This window comes from Schistocerca gregaria, chromosome 4 (assembly GCF_023897955.1).
Source record: "Schistocerca gregaria isolate iqSchGreg1 chromosome 4, iqSchGreg1.2, whole genome shotgun sequence".
Classification (NCBI taxonomy): Eukaryota; Metazoa; Arthropoda; class Insecta; order Orthoptera; family Acrididae; genus Schistocerca; species Schistocerca gregaria.
In genome coordinates this window covers 572,467,484-572,487,090 of record NC_064923.1, presented here as the reverse complement: position 1 = coordinate 572,487,090, position 19,607 = coordinate 572,467,484, and the positions used below count along the sequence as shown (strand labels likewise).

The 19,607-nt window shown below is 43.4% G+C and overlaps 1 protein-coding gene across 1 annotated transcript in view; it reads left to right on the top strand.

Moving 5' to 3' along the window:
- The window catches only part of LOC126267162 (uncharacterized), a 554,248-nt gene that overhangs the window by 527,982 nt on the left and 6,659 nt on the right, over positions 1-19,607 (top strand). The window lies entirely within an intron of this gene.

The following is a 19,607-nucleotide window of genomic DNA, read 5'->3' as shown; positions in this document are numbered from 1 at the left end:
ACGAGTTCTTTTTGTTAATTTCTTTTTTTTACATGGCTGCATAGTTCGGTGACCTTTTACAAATTAAAGTAAAGAAAGCCCTCGATCACAAAATTTAAGTCTTTTGACTAGGTTTCAACACCTCTATGAGTGCCTTCATCAGAAATTAAAAGAAATTTAATATTCAAATTGGCCTATAACGTAAGTACAAAAAAAAAATTACAGCCCTCGGTCATAAAATTTAAGTCTTTTGACCAGGTTTCAACATTTCTATGAGCGTCTTCATCAGAAACTAAATATTGAAATTGGTTTATAACATAATTACAAATTTATGAGAATTTTTTTATGTAAAAGTATAGGTACTGACTAACAGTACAAGAAAGAAACAGTACTTACATGTCACGTATAAGATAAATATCAACCGAGAAAGGCTTTAGCCGCAAAAACTTAAAAAGAATACATGGAAGGTGAGCCACTATGGGCTGTTCATACCTATAAATCCACGGGTAGCAACAGACTTTCTTCCTCACAACTACCCCTATTCCAACGACTTCACTTACTCCAAATACCATCACCGTTCACAACGATAAAAGTGGGAAACTTAAGCACTAGTTTCTACTATTTGGACAGTGAATGTTGGGTCTTTAACCTGTTCCCACATTTTGATTACATATCATGTTATTTACAAATTTATTTGTCATAGTCGTCATTTGCGAGTGGGAATAACATTGCAGTTTCTTAATAGATATTCTTCTTCTTTTATTCAGATTCCTACCTGAAGATGTGGCTTTACGCTACGAAATCGCTTTGGTTTGTCATTTTCATTCCACAACATGTAGCGTACTTTCACAGCTGCGGTTGCCCTCAACACAAAGTTGTTTGCAATGATTCGTAATGTTGTAAGAATAATTTTAGGGAAGAATTATATTGCTCGTTTTGTATGTCTTTGGTAAACCTTTCACCATTCTTCATCCCGTAAATTCTCTCTGAACAGTGTAACTGAATTAGAATTTATGGTTCTGCGAAGTTGTACGGTTCCTTTTGCAGCTAAATCTGAATGATGGGATTGCTTTATTGTTGCCATTTGACCATCTTTGGTGAGATAAGCCATTTACTGTGGAGTTCTTATCTATTTCATAAAATACAACTGGATTTACAAATTAATCATCATTCTCTGTTTCTCAATGTTCCAGTATCGTAGGGTCAGGTACAGTACCGTGGGGTCAGGTATGCCGGGAAAGAACAAAAAGCTTGTCTTCTGTAGCTCTAGGTCCTCACCATCAGTAGCACCTGAAATGAAATCTGCACTGAAACACCTATATTCACATATGATCCAACTGCTTATACTAGTTTTTACCAGTACCTTCCCTACTTTCTTAATGAATCAGAAAGCATTTGCTGTTGGGAGTGTAAACATAGTCAGAACAAATATCTTGTATGTATTCCGGAGTATTGTTCTCAAAGAGGTATTCAGTGCAGTACTCATTTCTACCTGGGTCTTTATTCCACTTTTTGTGGACTCAGCCAATCCCATTACCCTTATATTTCGAAGACTGGCTTAATACGGTTCTCCTCACTAGGGCAAATAAAAGTTACCCGGACGAGTTGATAAAACTGGACGTGAATGTATGCAGGCAACCACACCCGGTGATGCGTACACCACGTGTATTGTACGGCCGCCACGTGATTCTCACCGATTCGGCACGTAGTGTTAGCTGTCGACGCGAGTGGGGCAGAGCAAAGGGGACGATGGCACACAAAGGTGGAGCAGCAGGTGCTCGTTGCGGAAAGTTACGCTACAACAAAGTCGTGGAAACGATGTGGATGGTTGTTTGCTGAGAAGTTGAATGGTGTCAAAGTTCCAGCAAAGAGGTCCTTGCACGCATAGTCCGAAAGTGCCGTTAGATAGAATCCGTTTTTAACAAGTCAAAAATCATTCCCAAACGTTCCCGCACACCAGAAAAAGTGGCTGCAGTCGATCAGAAAACGCTTCAGAATCTTACCAAATACACCCGACACCTGTCGCAAGAGACCAGCAACTCAACTCGATCATGCAGACAAATACACCACCTAGACCTGTTCTCCGGCCCAATTTTATTTGCCCGACCCTGTATATATATAAACAGGGTGGGGCAAGTAAAAGTGTCGCATATACACACCCTTGATTTAATTATATTGACATCCGTTTTGTAATGTCTTCTCAGTCACTTTACTTTCAGTTCAACTGGTCTTCAGTGATCCTCATCTTTGACACAATGTGTTGAGTACCTCTAAGCCTTTAAGTTTATGTATGTCCGCTGTGATCTTTAATTCTCTGTTCCCAGATTTCCCTTCATTTGCTGTATTTCACCTAGTAAGATTGGTGCGTTGAGACTGGCTCCTACACATAACTAGACTTCCTCAGACAATTAACATTACAATTTGTATAGTACAGGAGCAATTTATAATGTTAGTATGGTAATGAGACTGACCCGCCAGGGTAGCCGAGTGCGCTAACGCGCTGCTTCCTGGACTCGGGTAGGCGCGCCGGCTCCGGATCGAATCCGTCCGGCGGATTAACGACGAGGACCGGTGTGCCAGCCAGCCTGGATGTGGCTTTTAGGTGGTTTTCCACATCCCGCTAGGTGAATACCGGGCTGGTTCCCACGTTCCGCCTCAGTTACACGCGTCGCAGACATTTGAAACACGTCCGCACTATTTCACGATTTACACTAGACGCCAAGGGCATACCCAGGATCTGAACTGGGTGTGGGGGTGGGGGGGGGGGGGCAGGTCATACTAGTCTCAGAAAACAAGGACTCGAGGCAACATACAGCACTTTTTATTAAATAAAACAGTAAACCAGTGAAAAGCTGCTTATAATAAACATTTTGAATACAAGAATGCACTTGTGCGATCCGAGAAAACATGCAGCATTTCTTATTAAATAAAACAGTAAACTAGTAAAAAACTGCGAATATCTTCTAAGGAGGGGGCAGCTGCCCCTCCCCCACCCCCTGCCCCTCGCTGGGTACGCCCACGCTAGACGCAGACAGTTGGGGTACAGATATTCCGTCCTGCGGAGTAGGGGGTGGCGGCAGGAGGGGCGTCCGGCCACCCCCAACACTAACACTGCCAAATCCGTTGTAACCACGCCGACCCTGCGATCGCTGCCGGACTATGGCGTAAACGAAAGCGAAAGAAAAGTGAAGTATGGTAATGAGACTATGTATAACAATGAATGTATGGAATTCAAGAAAAGTCAGTCTTATTGTGATCGTGTTAAGCGATTTCCTCATTACGTTCATGTTGAATATGAGTAATATCACATAACAGAAGCGCGGGATGGTAGGAACCGAGGGGGAATAAGTAGTTCGCTAATCAGGGAAAGAGCGAAAAATTCGAGTGCGTGCTGAAAAGTAATTCCTCTGAATTTTTTTATGGAAAATTGTCAAGACTTTTTTAAAAAGCGAAAGTTTTTAAGATTCTGCCCCTTTTTTCTCCATGTGTACATATTTCTTTCTCAGTGTAGTCGTCCCGGCGACGAACACATTTCTCCCTACTAGAAACTAGTTTGTTGCTACCGTCAGTGTAGAACGTTTGACTTCGTTGATTGAGCCACAAATCTCATCTGCGCTTGCACCGCTTCGTCACTATCAAAGTGATGTGGCCGAAGGTGCGCTTTAAGTTTGGAACAGATGAAAATCTGATGGGGCCAAGTCGGGACTGTATGGAGAATGACTGATGATAGTGAAACCAAGGGGTCGGATTGTTGGAGACGTCGCAGCGTCGTTTATGATCTGGAAATGTCTTGCTGAAGGGGACAGTACACCATGTGCGAACTCTTCGAATCCGAAAATCGATAACAGCGCGCTGTTTCTCACACACCGACATAGTTAATTCACACTCCGCCATATTACACGCTACATTCGGAGTTCTTTAGCGCCAAAGGGCTGCAGATATGTAGACATGAAGAATAGAGACGTAGATTGTCAATCATGTTTATTTTATTTAAAAATCTTGTAAGAGTTTTCACATTAAAAATTCGGTTGCATTACTTTTCAGCACGCCCTCATAATTGGATAAAGATAACAGATAAGTTAAGAGGCATGAAAACTGAAGCAGAAAAGGATGAGAAACGCAGAGTATGTTTAGAATCGGATAGAGATCTGGGTTCCTTGTTGGGCAGAAGGAAAACAATTAAGTTATGTCGAGAAGGAAGCTACGTCGATGATAATGGATGAAGCTATAATATTTTGTTGAATGCAGACTGTTTTTGGATAAGTCTCAGGTAAAGGAGTGATTTGTTTCAGGGTCATAGAGCTGAAATGAAGAGGGAGGTGGAGGAAGATAAGTGCGATGCGAAGATGCAGCCAAAATGTTTAATGTGTCCGACCTGGTATTGTAGTTATAAAATGGTTGCAAATTTCTTGCGTTTATTGGTTGTAACAGTCTGAATCACAAAATTACCAATTAGACAGATAGGAAGACCCAAGCTAAATCAGTGTACGCAGATGGATTAGTAACACAATGAAATTTTCAGGCTCTAGGTTGGAATTTTAAAGGGGGAGATTGCCTAATACCAAAATTAAAATTCTTAACGTGTTATCAAAAACAGTTGCGAAAAACCTTATGATTTCCTACTGATAGAATACAACGACTGCTTGGCTGAATATTAAACTGAAAGAATGCATGCATCTACCGACGTACTCATGGGTGCAATGATCAGACTGAATTACGATCAGGGATTTTCCTAACACGCTAGTGCTGCTATTCTACAGACCATAAGTTGTTAATGGAAGAGAGAGTGTTGGCTCCGTCTCTGGGTCTCTGAAGTGCGATGCTAGGATCATACTTCCGCAGACTCGAACTTTGAACCCGCAATCGGGTGCAGTGGAGACCACAGCTTGCAGAGATGCATTTAGCGCCAAGACCCACGTTGAAGTCTCTTCTCTATCAGAAGTGAGTAGCCTGGTCTTTCTTTCCTGCTAAGACAACATGACCACCATCTGCCATCAGGAAACAACAAAGGATAACTCTACTTGTCACAGTATGTTTATAACGTCCAAGCCACTAAAAAATATCGACAACCACCACAAGAAAAACTACCATCACATAACACTCCCTCCCCCCCCCCCCCTTAATGGACTCTGGCTGCTGAAGGTAAATCCTTGATAATCAATGGATGTACATAAAACAAACTTGAATTACGTTACCATTTATTCAAAAAAGATCGTTCATATCATTGCTAGGGCCAGAGTTGTAGTTAAATGACAATAACAATTTTTTTTACTCTGCTCTTCACAAAAATGTGGTTCGTTGCCCGTTCACTACTTGATAGCATTGCAATGTTCAGTGACTGAAGGTTCACTCATACTGTCTACCAATTAGCCACATAGCTAAGTCAAAGAGTGCACGAAAGAGCACAAAACAAATCATTTACTATCCCGATTGGACTTTCTTTATGGAAGAACAGAGGTATCCTAAAAATGTATTCACTGAAACGTTCGGCAAGAGATACATCTGAAATTTTAGCAAGGTTGTACACAATTAACACTCACTCCATTACACCCTATGTATCTGACACGTACACGGCTGAGCGCGTTTCATGATAGATTCGACAACGCGAGGACGACATTGTCTTCCTCTCTCCTGTTCCTCCAGCACGTGTTCCAACGGGTTAGTCGCGCTTCCTGCTCTCGAGAGTCGATTAATTTCCTTTTGCATCTGACAGATACATTGCTCGTTTTAAAATATTTTTTAATGTTTCATTTTTGCTTTTACCCTTCAATTTCCTTTTTAGTATACGTTATGATACCTTGTGATTATAATTATTTATATGAAAACTGATTTATGTACCTGATACGTATTCATGTATCTCTCTGATACAACGCGTGTATTTATGTTAGTTCTGAGTAAATTTATTTTGTCCAAGCTACTCCCACATAATTTATTTCCTAAACCCAGTAGTTTTCATTATCATATTCAAAACCGTAGCAAAAAAAACAGTGTAGTTTAATCTTACTTACCCCACTGATATTTGACGAACTCACCAAGTCTATTTGATGGCTTTGACCACAGCACCCGAAGGAAAAGCAAACCTCACTCCAGAAGTTCCAGAAGGGGAAGTTGACACTGATGCAGAAGAACAGGTTCAAGAACGCGAAGAGAATCTGCCACTGAACAAAATGATTAAGACACACCACCTGTTTGTGAAGACGACGAGACTTCTTATGTTTGTCTCAGAAAGTAAGGAAGATATATCTTGGACTCAATTTCATGGAGAAAAACACCTCAGCCACGTAAGAGGAGAGGCAAACACAAACTCATAAGACAACTCCCAGGCCCTGATGGAAAAGCAATAGAGTCACAGATCATTCTGGAAAGCTTTGTCTGTTTATTTGAATGACAGCAAGTTAGCAATGGATGTAATGTTCACTAATCAATATATTATAGCATCCAAGATAATTATTCACGTGGCAGAGATGCTGTAAAGACCGATTAAACCGAGATAAAAACACTTCTTGACCTTCTCTATATTGCTGTAACTTATAAGGCAGGGAAACTGAACCTTTCAGATTTATAGGCCGATGATGGATTCGGGATTGAGATATTCCGTCTCACCATTGGCATCAATAGGTTTCGTTTCTTACAGAAAACTCTAAAATTCCATGATAGGCAAATCAGAGAAGAGTGAAAAGTACTCTATCGCCTTGCTCATTTTTGAAAAATTCGCCAGAAACTGTAAAGACAGTTATTGAGAGAACATGGCATCATCAATGAAAAACTGGAGCCTTTTAGGGGTAGGTACGACTTTATTCAATACATACCTTCCAAGCCAGCTAAATATGGAGTTAAAATATATTCTGCCGTCGACTCAAGCGTGTATTATGCATGCAACATGGAATTTACGCATGCAAGAAACCTGATGGCATTTTCCAGGTTAGTGATAAATATGTTGATGTCGTTCAACGCCTGGTTGCCCCTCTTAGTAAATCAGGTCGTTATATAACAGCTGGCAACTGGCTCAGTGATATAACTCTCCATCCCACTTTGTCAACGACCTGTCCCATGTGGGGACTTTGAAAAATAACAAATGAAAAATTCCAAAAGAAATGAAACATCTGAGGAATAGAGAAGCATTGTCAAGCGTTTTTGCGTTCAATAAAGAAAGCACTATTATTTAATATGTCCCACGCAACAAAAAGAATGTACTGGTGATTTCCAGTACGCATATAGACGGAGCAATTGACGAAGGAAGGGGGAAAAAGAAAACCAGAAATGATTACGTATTATAATGAATATAAACTTGGTGTGGACGTAGTTGAGAAAATGTGTCCTGCTTTATACTGTCCACAGAGGGCACGAAAATGTTTGCAGTTGTAGTGTTTTCCATTCTAAACGTAGCAGGTATCAACAGCCAAGCCATTTCCCTGGTAACGGACAAAACGTGCCACCTCGCCGAGTTTTCTACGTGAGCTGGGGAAAGAGCTCATAAAGGATCACTGGATTAGGCGATCACAGCGTCCGCGCTTGCGACGCACTATGGCCTTACCGTCTTCGAGAACTTCTTCCTCTAGATCAAATACCATAAACTTCAAGCAACTCTGCAATAACTGATACTGAAGTTCGTAAACGAAAGTGTAGTCAACCCTAATGGGACGATGAAAATAAAACTACAAGACTCACCAAATATATATGCAAAGGATGCCGCCAATATTTATGCCTAGAACACTGCGACTATTTTTGTGTCGGTTGTTGTAAAATCGATCATGACAATGATGAAAGTCACTCAGAGGCACATTTTGTAAAAGTAAGCGTTGCTGGGAACATTCTTTTTCGTTCTTTTTTACTAGTCCTAGTGGTACTAGCCAGATTTGACTCTTTTGACTGAATTTCTATGAACTAATTTATACAAAAATTTTATGCATAGTTTATTTAATAAATAACATTCTTAATTTGATGTTGTATGTGTACTTTTGCACCTGGGAAATCCGAAACATAGCTTTCTTCAGTTAACTAAATGTGTATCTCACAGATATGAGGTGTGTACTGATAACCAATCGGGTGACGGGTGTAAAGGACCGTTAAACACAAAATCATGGAAAGTAGCATTAAAAAATGGACATAAAAGACATATACAGGATACCACAGAATTATTGTAACAAACATAGAGGGGTTGTAGAGGGTGTCTTCAGGAACAAACCGAGGGTTGGAGCCCACGTCCAGAAACGTCACAGACCATGAAGTTACAAGCGCCGTTGCCTGCCACAACGTCACCCCTTAGGCAGCAAACGTGACTCCGTACGCTGGTGTACCGGAGGCGGAACGTCCCCCAGTGTTGTATGTTATTCAGTGACCATGCCTGATTACCACAATCCCCAATGAGGAAGATGGTGCTAACTGCTGTATAGACAGAGGTTGTCTCCTGTGAATGCAATGTTCTGTTGCCTTGGTGGATGATGGTTTCGGATACAAGTTACCATCTGCAGTTTATTTTTCTCTTGTATACCGAGAAACATTTGAGATTTCAGAGGGTTCCAGGAGAAAAAATAAACTGCAGAAGGAGATACGCATCCAAAACCGTCGTCCACTGAGGAAAAAGGGCATCGCATTCATAGGAGACAAGGCCTTTCTATAGAGCACCTATCTCCATCTTCACCACTGGCGATTGCGGCAATCATTCACGATCAATTAATAACAGACAACATATCGAGACGTTCTACCTACGGTCCGTCAGTGCACAGATTCACGTCTGCTGCAAAGTGGTGCTCTAGTGGCAGGTGCTAGCGTCTATAGCTGTGACGCTCTGTAGCGTTGTTAGAAGACGTTTCCAGACATGGGTTCTTGTCCTCGATTTGTTCCTGAAGATACCCTCTACAAACCCTTGATGTCTATTGCAATATTTGTGGGATACCCTGTATATATTAAGTCCACAATCGTCCTTAGAACTATCCTTGTTTTCTTGTGTGAGAGAATCGTTATGTCTATATTACTATATAAGAAATCCTAAACAAAATACAAAACAATGAGTGCTTCAACTAATGCAAATAATATCTGTGAAAGAAATGTGATGCGTAAGTAATATTCTAATGTGATAATGACAACAATGAACCTAGGTTTTAAGTGTGTCATCAAATGGTGTAGTGTGAAAATTATGACAAGTATGAATTACATATTAATACAACCAGAAAGAGAATACATCATAAACACAAAGAAAGATAGACATCAACATCAAGATGCATCGAAATAAAACATATAACACTAAATGTGAACTTGATCTGTGGCTAGGATCACTCTATGCCATCACACGAGAACTATGGGGCATTCAACTTCTTTCAAGAGCTAGGTGGGGTGTTCATCGACGGACAGCTTTCAGTGCTGAGGGCCATGGATCATTTCGGTGCACCTACAACTGGTCATGGCTCGCAGTGTGTGTGTGTGTGTGTGTGTGTGTGTGCGTGTGTGTGTGTGTGTGTGTGTGTGTGTGTGACACATCTGGCAAGTTCAGCATCGGCAGTACACAGGAGGTGGATCATTTCCGAGTCTGCTCAAGCACAGTTTGCAGGGGTGTCGGTGGTGCTAGGTTTTACATCGCTTGAGCAATGCAGAAAATACTGTTACTTCAAATTCCCATTATGTCGACTATGGCAACATGTGCATTTGACCAGGAACAAACGATCTGCAGTTCCTTCTAAAGGTTAATGTGCTTTTGTCGGTGTTGCTCGTTCATACTGTCAACCCGACTGTACTTGATAGCACTATAACACTTGTTAACTGTTTCATTGTGCTGAAAAGTAACTGGTTGTGGAACGGTATGAACAAGTAGGTCCTCACTATCGAAGTGTTGTTGATCAATACTAAGTGTGGCAGCAGAAAGCATTTGGGGTATTCTCACTAGAAGAACAGAGATGTGGTATGGGACTGTATTGTATTACAGACTAGCTTACTCATAGATCTTCCACAAGGAGGAAAGGTGAGTTTTTGTGATCATAATGTAGACCCTTCATGTGATAATTTCATAATTTCCTGTGTGGAAAAAAATGTCCATTTCCTATGATACAGCACTAACTTACCCAATAATCAGAGCACTCATAGTGGACTAGGTACCCTAGCAGACATCAACAGCTCTGTCGTCCTGGGTTGTGTACAACCATGTTGTGATAGGGAAGCTACAGCTGTGTTGTCTTTTGCCACTTTTCCACTGGGAGCTTCCAGCTGATTTACTCGAAACCCTCCAATCCTTCATACGTGCCCACATTGGAAGTGAAAGCGCCTATTCCACTGTAGGTGGACGACCTTTTCTTTTTCAACCATCAGGCCGTTTGCTGCCCTGGTCTGCCTCACAGTTGGAGCAAATTGTTGTCTCATTCCTAGTCCTCGTTCGTGATTCTGCACAGTCCATGAAACCAGATTCAGTACAAAAACTTACTCTGCTACACTATTAAATACAGCATATAAATATCTCAATGATAGCCGTATGTAGTCAAATTTATGTATGGAATATTTTAATTACACAAAAAATAAAATATTCCCAAGTATAACAATGACTACGAATTCCCTTATCTGATTTCTTATTACTAATAGTAGCATATTTACATGTAATATTATACTTACAATCTAATTGACCGTCAGTGTCTCTTACGGAAATGCAGTCATTCCTTGCCACGTGAATGTTTATTCTGCAGGGAGTCTCAAACCTTTTGTGACAAACTGAAACATGTGATGATCTGTCCATAATCGATTATATTGAGATAGGAAGCCAATGTCCAGAAATGCACATTTATTATGTTATTGAAATACACAGCCTACACAGCATAGCAACAACATAGCTCCTAGTTATTGTTCAAAGTGACGACCGCCAGTCTCAATGCATGCTTGCCAGTGGTGTATGATGTTTTGCCACAGTAACACAAAGATCCTGGGTGTCTGTTTTACCAAGAGACAGGCAGCTTGGACTGTAGCAAGCAGGTCTTCTCCCATTTCTACAGAGCTTTCATACACAGTTTTCACATAACTACAGAAAAAACGTCTAGAGGCTGATCGCACTGGCAATGGGACAGGACCCACCTTCCAATCCAACAATGATGACACCTATTATTCAGGTGCCTGAGGACATTAATATCAAAGTGGACTGTTGCACCATCATGTTGACACCACATTCTTTCACAGACAACAAGAACTATGGCAGCAATCTCGCAAGAATGTCAGGTAACATGGACCAGCCAAATGGGGAGGTTGCAAATAAGGTTCCATTAGGTGATCTTGGATAATGCACGTCCATACATTGACAGAGAATTTTTGCTGGTGGCTCCCGATGCGGGTAGTGTGAGGATTGTCTTCACTCCAGACATAGCGGTTGCAGCTGTGGAGAGCACCATCACAGGTGCAGCAGTACAAACTGTACAGAGTTCGGCGCTACAACTCTGTGGTGGATAATCGACTGACAGAAGTGAATGCAGGGCTCAAATTCCGTTGGGCCCAGAGCTTGATAAGGGGTGTAATACCTGTTTCACCAGTACTCTCCGAACTCCGTTCTTTGAAGTGTACTTTCCTCAGACAATCTGACAGGTGCTTACTGCTGGGTTGTCAGCCAAACGATCCAGTACCATCTCCTCAAAGTCTGGTGCTTGAACCTGTCTTCTGAAGGAACCTTAGCCGGCTCTCTACAGCATAAATGACCCTGTCCCTTGTCAGTCGGTATCCATGGAGATAAACTTCTTCCATTTAGGACGATGCCTGTTGGGAAAGTATTCTCTGTATATTCATGCTGCTTTATGGACATTACATCTTGCTGCACCATACATTAAATGCACGTCTGCCAATTCTTGTGGCGAGTAGTGTTCCGTATTTGACTACGTGTCATGTACCGTACACAGTAACACACGTAGGATACATCACAAGATGCCTGATGCAATGGACAACTGATACCAGGAATATTGGAGTGCATGCAGCACAGGTCAATACACTAGTGTAATGCATGCAGCTGTCACATGACACACGTACTATGTAATAAGTTGTGCACAACATGTTTGGTTCAAATGGCTCTGAGCACTATGGGACTTAGCTTCTGAGGTCATCAGTCCCCTAGAACTTAGAACTAATTAAACCTAACTAACCTAAGGACATCACACACATTCATGCCCGAGGCAGGATTCGAACCTGCGACCGTAGCGGTCGCGCCGTTCCAGACTGTAGCGCCTAGAACCGCTCGGCCACACAGGCCGGCCAACATGTTTGTTTGGTGGTCAGAGGTGTACGCTGTTAATCAATCGCTGCCTGCTCCATCATACAACTGACATCCGGGATCTTTTTGGGAGTGCAGCAGAACTGCATGCACTGTTGCATTCACTGAAAATGGCGGACATAGATTTGAACAATTACTGTGAGCTACATTGTGTATGTCCATAACAAAATAAATATACATTTCCGACCATTGGGTCCTTATCTCGATATATTCGGTTGTGGACTCACTATCATCTGTTTCAATGTGACACAAGGGTTGAGTCATCCTGTATACACGTTAAGATTAGTATAAGGTTAGTGAAGTTTTTAGTTTATTATTGTTAATCTACATCTTCTGTTTAAGCCACGCCTTAATACCTACCGACCTTAATTAGTTTTAAGCTCGCCAAATCTAGTTAGCTACGTATGTCATACATGTAAACCGTAAATGATGCATGCTTAAGAAGGTTAATATCTTCGATTACTGCATATGAGCCGAGGTGTGCCGTTATTTGTATCTGGACGACACCACTATCTATTCCTCTTTAACACTCTGTTCCCTTTTCGCAAGTGCTTCCCGAGCCGTTTGCTTGATTTGTCAACGAATATCTCACAACACAAAAAACTTTTGCAGCACACGTTAAGCCCATTGAATAAACATCGCTCTGAAAATTGAAGGTGAAGTTGAGCAGAGCTGCTCACTGCTTTCTGTATACCATATTGTGTACGTACCTTTGCAAGAGTGTTCTCGCTTCTTTTACTCATATAATCCTTATTATTTGATAATCTGGCATATTCAGTAGTCTATGTTTGTCATATTTCTGTTTTATAATTTACTGTCTGTTGTACATCCTCACTCCGCTGAATTCTATTAGAAAACAGAAGACACATGACTTAGTCGTAGTTTACTATCACGTATCTCACAATACCCATGGAGATTGCGCTTTATCCTATTGTACACTCACACACTTATCGATCGGATAAAAACGTAATTAGTATGTGCACATTAAGAGGCAGTTGCATATGTCTATCCTCACATCAGCATGTAACACAGCTCTGGGCTCGTTTTGTGAGCAACCTTTCGCTGTATATTCTTCCGCTATAATTAAATAGAATAGTAGAAGAACAGGTTACCACGAACAAATGAGAGTGAAAACGTATATAATAAATCACGGTCATAATTAACCTACTTACATTCTACGAACCTGGATCTTGCAGGATTCGACCAGCCAGCCAAATCGAGACACGCAATGAGGCTCCTTCGAATTCTGTCAAGCACTGATACCGCTGTCTCACACGAATACCTTGCGTCCCCGTGCAATTAACAGTGATTACTCTACGTCTGACGTTGCTGATGCTCCTTATAAACCCTACCAAGAACGAGAACAACACTAAACACGAACAACACTATTGCATTCTAGTGGCCCTTCTACCATGTACAGATAACAGCAAATCCAATCATTGACGTACCTGACAAAGGATGTGTACGTACACGAATTTGCAGTAACATTAGACTACTTTTTGTCAGGCAGAATTGTTAAAAAGGCAGTAGGGTCACATCTCGAGTACGAATTCAAAACATTTATCTCTGGGCAGAACCATTTAGGGGAACTGTAGTCGGAGTTTAGGAGATAAAAAAAATGGCTCTGAGCACTATGGGACTCAACTGCTGTGGTCATTAGTCCCCTAGAACTTAGAACTACTTAAACCTAACTAACCTAAGGACATCACACACATCCATGCCCTAGGCAGGATTCGAACCTGCGACCGTAGCAGTCGCACGGTTCCGGACTGCGCGCCTAGAACAGCGAGACCACCGCGGCCGGCTTTAGGAGATAAGTTTAGCAAGTATTGCTTAGATATATAGGTAGTACAACAATATGTAATGAAAGAAACCCCCCACGGTATACAGTCTCTGTAAAGAATTTTCTAATGAAGCGTCAACTACTGAACAAGAAGTAAAGAGATGCTAAGTGAAACGCATTTGGCTGTCAAAAGGGTAATTGCATTAAGTCTTCGACTACTGGAGCTGAATCTTATTGAAAGATTTCTCTCATAATCGTTAGAAATTCTGGTCCCTTGTGAAGACTGCCAGATGCACCAAACTGATGTCCAGACACTCGTGGATGACACAGAAAGTTTAATTGAAGGGAACAAAGACAAAGCATCAATGCTGAATTCCGCTCTCAAATATCGCTTCACATAGTTAAACCCAGGAGCACGCCAGTTAAACTCTTGCATCGCTGTAAAGATAGGTTATATATTACCTTACATATTAGTACCAGTGGCGTTGACAAATTGCTAAAATAACAAAAACTGAACAAAGACCGATGGCCTGATGGAATCTCAGTCACATTCTATGAAGAATTTTCGGCTTATTTAGGCCTTCTTATAAACATAAAACACTATGGATCCCTCTATCAAAACGTTGTGCTCAGTAGTTGAACGAAAGCACATGTCACCCACGTCTACGAAACTGATCCATAAAACTATCGTCAAATATTTTGAGGTCAAACATACGGTGAACAGGATGACCTGCTTACCGACCAAAATGGACTCCGATACCATGTCATCCGAAACCCACATGTATTTCTCCCAGCCGCCCGTGGTGGCCGAGCCATTCTAGGCGCTTCAGTCTTTAACCGCGTGACCGCTACGGTCGCAGGTTCGAATCCTGCCTCGGGCATGGATGTGTGTGATGTCCTAAGGTTAGTTAGGTTTAAGTAGTTCTAAGTTCTAGGGGACTGATGTCCACAGATGTTAAGTCCCATAGTGCTCAGAGCCATTTGAACCATTTTTTGTTTTTCCCAGCTGACATCCTGGAAGCCACGTATCGATGCAGCTGGGAAAATACATTATTTCTTGAGATGTGAAACGGTGCTGTCTTTTTCAAGTGTTATAAGATGTCGAATAGACCGACGGTGCGTTGAGTCATTTTACGTATGATGTGTAGATGGTGTAGTTTAGGTGTTTTTCGTACGGTGACTTGCACTCACTCGTTCAGGTTAACATGAACATGTGCCACGAAATTTACTTCAACTTTGTGCGCGAACAAGAGTTCTCATTTCTTTCACATCTTTATGATGAGCATGCTGTAAGCACTGCCATCTCCCAAGATGATAGCTATTTTTACAGAGTTGTTCGCACATGCTCCTGGTCGGCGACTATACCGCGCTGTCCCACGACCGGTTTCGGCGAAGCTGTCAGATACCATGATTACATTCCAATAAATTAGCAAGTCCAGCCAATCTAAATTAACCTCACGCTAGACACAAGAGTGCAAGTATTACGAGGATTGTCCAGAAATTAAGTTCAGATCGGCCGCGAAATGGACACCACAGTGAAAACCCGATGAAGCTTTGCACAGATATGTTGGGTAGTGTCTCTACTATGACCGTCGATCGCATGAAGACGCTCTTTTCAGTTGTGAGCGCACTGTGAGCGAGTAAAGCTGCCTAGAACAACAATGTCTCCCGCCACGTAGGAGGGCCCGCTGACAGGCTTCGCCTTAATGGATGCAGCTCACCTAACACAACTGCCACACTTCCTTCTTCATGGCAAACCTCAGCTGCACTCTGCAGGGGCAGTGAAGACACTCCTGCAGCCTTTTCGATGGGAAGTGTTCGATCAGCCACAACACAGCCTTATTTGGCTCGTCCCGAGTATGATCTCCGATCACATGAAACGCTGGATACAAAGACAACACGTGGGCGCAGGCTACGCGCTATAGACCAGCGTAGAGAATTATCGGAAAGCACAGGCGGCTGCCTTCTATGACGATAGTGTTGGAAATTTGGTATAACGCTCCGACAAATATCTAAGTCGGAGAAGCGACTACGTAGAAAAGTATCTGAAAAGTGTAGCTAACTCTTGCAAATAAAATGTTTCTGATTTTCACTGTGGTTTCCAATTAGCGACCGATCGGAATTTACTTTCTGGACCAACCTGGTATTAAAGTTAATGACAGTGATTGCCACGTCCAGTTACTGGATTTTCATACTGAATTCTTCTTCTGTACGTCTGTTTAAATGTAACTGGGAGTCTTATCGAGTACAGCTTCGATAGAGACCACCCGGGCAGGAAAATAGCCAATATCTGGCCATTAGGCGGAATGCAGGCCTTTCCAAAGGATAAATGCCGCCAGGGTGATGAGAAATGCAGGTAGAAAGTCGGAACAGTATATTACGTTGGGTAAAGTCCACCAAAGAGGAACCATATACGTTGTGTCCTAAACGATTGGAAGCCACTGGCAGAGGGTTCATCGAACCACAATCATACTATCTTTCTACCATTCCACTCCCAAACAGCGCGCGGAAAAAACGAACACCTAAACCTTTCTGTTCGAGCTCTGATTTCTCTTGTTTTATTTTGATGATCATTTCTACCTATGTAGGTTGGGCTCAACATAATATTTTCGCATTCGGAAGAGAAAGTTGGTGACTGAAATTTCGTAAATAGACCTCGTCGCGACGAAAAACGTCTTTGCTGTAATGACTTCCATCCCAACTCGATTATCATATCTGCCACACTCCCTCCAATATTACGTGACAATACAAAAAGAGCTGCCCTTTTTTGCACCCTTCCGATGTCCTCCGTCAAAACCACCTGATAAGGGTCCCACACCGCGCAGCAATATTCTAACAGAGGACGAACGAGTGTAGTGTAAACTGTCTCTTTAGTGGACTTGCCTTGTTGCATCTTCTAAGTGTCCTGCCAATGAAACGCAACCTTTGGCTCGCCTTCCCCACAACATTATCTACGTGGTCTTTCAAACTGAAGTTGTTCTTAATTTTAACACCCAGTTGAATTGACAGCCTTGAGAATTGTACTATTTATCGAGTAATCGAATTCCAGCGGATTTCTTTTGGAACTCATGTGGATCACCTCACACTTTTCGTAATTTAGGGTCAACTGCTACCTGCCACACCATACAGCAATCTTTTCCAAATCGCTTTGCAACTGATACTGGTCTTCGGATGACCTTACTAGACGGTAAATTACAGCATCATCTGCGAACAACCTAAGACAGCTGGTCAAATTGTCACCCAGGTCATTTCTATAGATCAGGAACTGCAGAGGTCCCAGGACGTTTCCCTGGGGAACACCTGATATCACTTCAGTTTTACTCGATGATTTGCCGTCTGTTACTAAGAACTGCGACCTTCCTGACAGGAAATCACGAATCCAGTCGCGTAGTTTCGGAGCGCCCTGCCTTCAGCAGGTAGTCAGCATTCTGTGAAATATTAGAGCCTAAGCAATACAAAGACAGAAGTCACTGAAGTGAAATGAGATGGGAGGCCATCAGTGGCTTTTGTGTTTAAGAAAATGGTGCCAGTTTGATGGCCTTGTTATTGACTCTGTTAAGAAATACACTCCTGGAAACTGAAATAAGAACACCGCGAATTCATTGTCCCAGGAAGGGGAAACTTTATTGACACATTCCTGGGGTCAGATGCATCACATGATCACACTGACAGAACCACAGGCACATAGACACAGGCAACAGAGCATGCACAATGTCGGCACTAGTACAGTGTATATCCACCTTTCGCAGCAATGCAGGCTGCTATTCTCCCATGGAGACGATCGTAGAGATGCTGGATGTAGTCCTGTGGAACGGCTTGCCATGCCATTTCCACCTGGCGCCTCAGTTGGACCAGCGTTCGTGCTGGACGTGCAGACCGCGTGAGACGACGCTTCATCCAGTCCCAAACATGCTCAATGGGGGACAGATCCGGAGATCTTGCTGGCCAGGGTAGTTGACTTACACCTTCTAGAGCACGTTGGGTGGCACGGGATACATGCGGATGTGCATTGTCCTGTTGGAACAGCAAGTTCCCTTGGCAGGTCTAGGAATGGTAGAACGATGGGTTCGATGACGGTTTGGATGTACCGTGCACTATTCAGTGTCCCCTCGACGATCACCAGAGGTGTACGGCCATTGTAGGAGATCGCTCCCCACACCATGATGCCGGGTGTTGGCCCTGTGTGCCTCGGTCGTATACAGTCCTGATTGTGGCGCTCACCTGAACGGCGCCAAACACGCATACGACCATCATTGGCATTAAGGCAGAAGTGACTCTCATCGCTGAAGACGACACGTCTCCATTCGTCCCTCCATTCACGCCTGTCGCGACACCACTGGAGGTGGGCTGCACGATGTTGGGGCGTGAGCGGAAGACGGCCTAACGGTGTGCGGGACCGTAGCCCAGCTTCATGGAGACCGTTGCGAATGGTCCTCGCCGATACCCCAGGAGCAACAGTGTCCCTAATTTGCTGGGAAGTGGCGGTGCGGTCCCCTACGGCACTGCGTAGGATCCTACGGTCTTGGCGTGCATCCGTGCGTCGCTGCGGTCCGGTCCCAGGTCGACGGGCACGTGCACCTTCCGCCGACCACTGGCGACAACATCGATGTACTGTGGAGACCTCACGCCCCACGTGTTGAGCAATTCGGCGGTACGTCCACCCGGCCTCCCGCATGCCCACTATATGCCCTCGCTCAAAGTCCGTAAACTGCACATACGGTTCACGTCCACGCTGTTGCGGCATGCTACCAGTGTTAAAGACTGCGATGGAGCTCCGTATGCCACGGCAAACTGGCTGACACTGACGGCGGCGGTGCACAAATGCTGCGCAGCTAGCGCCATTCGACGGCCAACACCGCGGTTCCTGGCGTGTCCGCTGTGCCGTGCGTGTGATCATTGCTTGTACAGCCCTCTCGCAGTGTCCGGAGCAAGTATGGTGGGTCTGACACACCGGTGTCAATGTGTTCTTTTTTCCATTTCCAGGAGTGTAGTAAGAGCAGGTGCCATTGGATAATATGAATGAAAGAGTAATGAAATCGCTGTGTGTACGTGCTGGGGACGTGCTTGGCTACAAACGCGAGATAGGACATACACTGGGAGTCAAGAGCTGCGTGTTTACAGCGCTATAAACTCATCTGGCTGGGTGAAATGAAATGAAATGATCGTATGGCATTGACGGCCAGAAGTGCCCACCTGGGGAAGACCGGCCGCCAAGTTGCAAATCTTTTCAGTGGACGCCACACGGAGCGACTTGCGCGTCGTTTATGACGGAATGATGAGGACAACACAAGACATTGTCTCCGAGCGGGGAAAATCTCCGACCCAAGCGGGAATCGATGCCGGGCCTGCTCCATGGCAGTCAGACGCGCTGACACTCTGCTAAGGGGACGGACATCTGACAGGTTAATGTTGTTTGAACTGAGTATGGAAGGGAGATTTTTTGTAGTATTGGAACGGACCAGATTGCTCGGCACCCGAAAGAATCACTGTCATTGTTGCTCAAGATCATGCACAATGAAAAGTTCTACTTGTCGCTGGGAGCACTCTGTGGAACTTGCATCCCTCCGAGACTCGCCAGAGGACGCTTAAGCTGAGAGAGGGGCTGCGATTGTGAGGGAG